The sequence below is a fragment of the Schistocerca piceifrons genome, unplaced genomic scaffold (genome assembly GCF_021461385.2).
Source record: "Schistocerca piceifrons isolate TAMUIC-IGC-003096 unplaced genomic scaffold, iqSchPice1.1 HiC_scaffold_1578, whole genome shotgun sequence".
In the NCBI taxonomy this organism is placed as follows: domain Eukaryota; kingdom Metazoa; phylum Arthropoda; class Insecta; order Orthoptera; family Acrididae; genus Schistocerca; species Schistocerca piceifrons.
In genome coordinates, this window is record NW_025727432.1 from 948,249 (window position 1) to 954,030 (window position 5,782).

Here is a 5,782-nt window from a genome sequence, read left to right on the forward strand (position 1 = left end):
TTCCGATGCTTCACACCAGGTGTACTGTATCCCTTGCACCTTCATATTGACGATGAAACACAGAAATTGCATCGGAATTAAATACAAAAGGCACAATGCCGTCTTAAGGACAAGAAGACTGACTCTTCTTACTGACTATGTTTTGAACCATTCCTGTGACACTAGCTATAGTTTCCGATGCATCACTTCAGGTTTACTGTATCCCTCTGACCTTCTTATTGACGATAAAACACAGAATTTGCATTGGAATTAAATAGAAAATTCACAATGCCCACTTAAGTATAAGAAGACTGACTCTTCTTACTGACTATGTTTTGAACCATTCCTGTGACACTAGTTATAGGTTCCTATGTTTCACTTCAGGTTTACTGTATACCTTGGACCTTCTTATTGACGATGAAACACAGAAATTGCATTGGAATTAAATAGAAAAGGCACAATGCCGACTTAAGTACAAGCAGACTGACTCTTCCTTCTGGTTATGTTTTGAACCATTCCTGTGACACTAGTTTTGGATTCCGATGCTTCACTTCAGGTTTACTGTATCCCTCTGACCTTCTTATTGACGATGAAACACAGAAATTCCATTGGAATTGAATAGAAAAGGCACAATGCCGATTTAAGGACAAGAAGACTGACTCTTCTTACTGACTATGTTTTAAACCATTCTTGTGACACTAGTTATAGATTCCGATGCTTCACTTCAGATTTACTGTTTCTCATGGACCTTCTTATTGACGATGAAACACAGAAATTGCATCGGAATTAAATACAAAAGGCACCATGCCGACTTAAGTACAAGAAGACTGACTCTTCTTACTGTCTATGTTTGAACCATTCCTGTGACACTAGTTATAGATTCCGATGCTTCTCTCCAGGTGTTCTGTATCCCTTGGACCTTCATATTGACAATGAAACACAGAAATTGCATCGGAATTAAATACAAAAGACACAATGTCGACTTAAGTACAAGAAGACTGACTCTTCTTACTGACTATGTTTTGAACCATTCCTGTGTCACTAGTTATGGATTCCGATGCTTCACTTCAGGTTTAATCCATCCCTCTGACCTTCTTATTGACGATGAAACACAGAAATTGCATCAGAATTAAATAGAAAATGCACAATGATGACTTAAGTACAAGAAGACTGACTATTCTTACTGACTATGTTTTGAACCATTCCTGTGACACTGGTTATAGATTCCGATGCTTCACTCCAGGTTTACTGTATACCTTGGACCTTCTTATTGACGATGAAGCACAGAAATAGCATCGGTATTAAATACAAAAGGCACAATGCAGAATTAAGTACAAGAAGGCTGACTCTTCTTACTATCTATGTTTTGAACCATTCCTGTGACACTAGTTATAGATTCCGATGCTTCACTCCAGGTGTACTGCATCCCTTGGACCTTCATATTGACAATGAAACACAGATATTGCATCGGAATTAAATACAAAAGGCACAATGCTGACTTAAGTACAAGAAGACTGACTCTTCTTACTGTCTATGGTTTGAGCCATTCCATTGACACTAGTTATAGATTCAGATGCTTCACTCCAGGTTTACTGTATCCTTTGGACCTTGTTATTGACGATGAAACTCAGAAATTGCATCGGAATTAAATAGAAAATGTACAATGCCGATTTCAGTACAAGAAGACTGACTCTCTTACTGACCATGTTTTGAACCAATCCTGTGACACTAGTTATAGATTCCGATGCGTCACCTCAGGTTTACTGTATCCCTAGGACCTTCTTATTGACGATGAAACACAGAAATTGCATCGGAATTCAATACAAAAGGCACAATGCCGACTTAACTAAAAGAAGACTGACTTCTTACTGGCTATGCTTTGAACCATTCTTGTGACACAAGTTATAGAATCCGATGCTTAAGATCAGGATTACTGTATCCCTCTCACCGTCTTAGTGACGTTGAAACACAGAAATTGCATCGGAAATAAATACAAAAAGCACAATGAAGAATTAAGTACAAGAATACCGACTCATCTTACTGTTAATGCTTTAAACCGTCCCTGTGACACTAGTTATAGATTCCGATGCTTCACTCCAGGTTTACTGTATCCCTTTGTCCTTCTTATTGACGACGAAACACAGAAATTGCATCGGAACTAAATACAAAAGGCACAAAGCCGACTTAAGTACAAGAGGATTAACTCTTCTTACTGACTATGTTTTGAGCCATTCCTGTGACACTAGTTATGGATTCCGATGCTTCACTTCAGGTTTGCTCTATCGCTCTGACCTTCTTAATGACGATGAAACACAGAAATTGCATCGGAATGAAATACAAAAGCCACAATGCCGAATTAAGTACAAGAAGACTGTTTCTTCTTACTGTCAATTTTTGAACCAGTCCTGTGACACTAGTTATAGACTCCGATGCTTCACTCCAGGTTTACTGTATCCCTTGGACCTTCTTATTGACGATGAAACACAGAAATTGGATCGGAAATAAATACAAGAGACACAATGCCGACTTAAGGACAAGAAGACTGACTCTCCTTACTGACTATAATTTGAACCATTCCTGTGGCACTAGTTATAGATTCCGATGGTTCACTTCAGTTTTACTGTATCCCTCTGACCTTCTTATTGAGGATGAAACACAGGAATTGCATCGGAATTAAATACGAGAGGCACAATGCCAACTTAAGTACAAGAAGACTGACTGTTACAAATGTCTATGTTTTGAACCAATCCTGTGACGCTAGTTATAGATTCCGATGCTTCCCTTCAGGTGTACTGTATCCCTCGGACCGTCTTATTGACGATGAAACACAGAAATTGAATCGGAATTAAATAGAAAAGGCACAATGCCGACTTAAGTACTAGAAGACTGACTCTTCCTACTGTCTATGTTTTGAACCATTCCTGTGACACTAGTTATAGATTCCGATGCTTAACTTCAGAATTACTGTACCCCTCTGACATTCTTAGTGACGATGAACACAGAAATTGCATCGGAAATAAATACAAAAAGCACAATGCCGAATTAAGTACAAGAAGACTGACTCTTCTTACTTACTACGTTTTGAACCATTCCTGTGACACTAGTTATAGATTCCGATGCTTCACTCCAGGTGTACTGTATCCCTTGGACCTTCTTATTGACGATGAAACACAGAAATTGCATCGGAATTAGATACAAAAGGCACAATGCCGACTCAAGTAAAAGATGTCTGACTATTCTTACTGTCTATAATTTGAACCATTCCTGTGACACTAGTTATAGATTCCGGTGCTTCACTCCAGGTTTACTATATCCCTTGGACCTTGTTATTGACGATGAAACACAGAAATTGCATCAGAATTAAATAGAAAATGCACAATGATGACTTAAGTACAAGAAGACTGACTATTCTTACTGACTATGTTTTGAACCATACCTGTGACACTAGTTATCATTTCCGATGCTTCACTCCAGGTTTACTGTATCCCTTGGACCTTCTTATTGACGATCAAGCACAGAAATTGCATCGGAATTAAATACAAAAGGCACAATGCAAATTATGTACAAGAAGACTGACTCTTCTTACTATCTACTTTTTGAACCATTCCTGTGACACTATCTATAGATTCCGATGCTTCACTCCAGGTGTACTGTATCCCTTGGACCTTCATATTGACGATGAAACACAGAAATTGCATCGGAATTAAATAGAAAATGCACAATGCCGACTTAAGTACAAGAAGACTGACTCTTCTTACTATCTATGTTTTCAACCATACCTGTGACACTAGTTACAGATTCCGATGCTTCACTACAGGTTTACTGTATCCCTTCGCCCTTCTTATTGACGATGAAACACAGAAATTGCATCGGAATTAAATACAAATGGCACAATGCCGACTTAAGTACAAGAAGACTGACTCTTCATACTGACTATGTTTTGAACCATTCCTGTGATACTAGTTACAAATTCCGATGCTTCACTTCAGGTTTACTGTATCCCTTGGACCTTCGTATAGTCGACAAAACACAGAAATTGCATTGGAAATGAATAGATAAGGCACAATGCCGACATAAGTACAAGAAGACTGACTCTTCCTACTGTCTATGTTTTGAACCATTCCTGTGACATTAGTTATAGATTCCGATGCTTCACTCCAGGTTTACTGTATCCCTTGGACCTTCTTAATGACGATGAAACACAGAAATTGCATCGGAATTAAATACCAAAGGCACAATGCCGACTTAAGTACAAGAAGACTGACTCTTCTTACTGACTATGTTTTGAACCATTCCTGTGACACCAGTTATGGATTCCGATGCCTTACTTCAGGTTTAATCTATCCCTCTGACCTTTTTATTGCCGATGAAACACTAAAATTGCATCGGAATTAAATGCAAAAGGCACAATGCCGAATTAAGCACAACAAGACTAACTCTTCTTACTGTCTATTTTTGAACTAGTCCTGTGACACTAGTTACAGACTCCGATGCTTCACTCCAGGTTTACTGTATCCCTTGGACCTTCTTATTGACGAAGAAACACAGAAATTGCATCGGAATTCAATACAAAAGGCACAATGCCGACTTAACTACAAGAAGACTGACTCTTCGTACTGACTATGTTTTGAACCATTCCTGAGACACTAGCTATAGATTCCGATGCATCACTTCAGGTTTACTGTATCCCTCTGACTTCTTATTGACGATGAAACACAGAAATTGCATCGGAATTTAATACAAAAGGCACAATGCCGACTTAAGTACAAGAAGACTGACTCTTCTTAATGTCAATGTTTTGAACCATTCCATTGACACTAGTTATAGATTCAGATGCTTCACTCCCGGTTCACTGAATCCTTTGGACCTTGTTATTGACGATGAGTCACAGAAATTGCATCGGAATTAAATAGAAAACGAACAATGCCGACTTAAGTACAAGAAGACTGACTCTTCTTACTGACTGTGTTTTGAACCATTCCTGCGACACTAGTTATAGATTCCGATGCTTCACCTCAGGTTTACTGTATCCCTTGGACCTTCTTATTTACGATGAAACACAGAAATTGCATCGGAATTAAATAGAAAAGGCACAATGCCGACTTAAGTACAAGAAGACTGACTCTTCTTACTGTCTATGTTTTGAACCATACCTGTGTCACTAGTTATAGATTTCAATGCTTCTCTCCAGGTTTACTGTATCCCTTGGCCCTTCTTATTGACGATGAAACACAGAAATTGCGTCGGAATTAAAAACAAAAGGCACAGTGCAGAATTAAGTACAAGGACACTGACACTTCTTACTGTCTATTTTTGAACCATTCTGTGACACTAGTTATAGACTCCGATGCTTCACTCCAGGTTTACTGTACCACTCTGACCTTGTTATTGACGATGAGACACAGAAATTGCATCGGAATTAAATACCAAAGGCACAATGCCGACTTAAGTACAAGAAGACTGACTCTTCTTACTGGCTATGTTTTGAACCATTCCTGTGACACTAGTTATGGATTCCGATGCCTTACTTCAGGTTTAATCTTTCCCTCTGACCTTTTTATTGCCGATGAAACACAAATATTGCATCGGAATTAAATACAAAAGGCACAATGCCGAATTAAGCACAACAAGACTAACTCTTCTTACTGTCTATTTCTGAACCAGTCCTGTGACACTAGTTACAGACTCCGATGCTTCACTCCAGGTTTACTGTATCCCTTGGACCTTCATATTGACGATGAAACACAGAAATTGCATCGGAATTAAATACAAAAGGCACAATGCCGACTCAAGTAAAAGATGT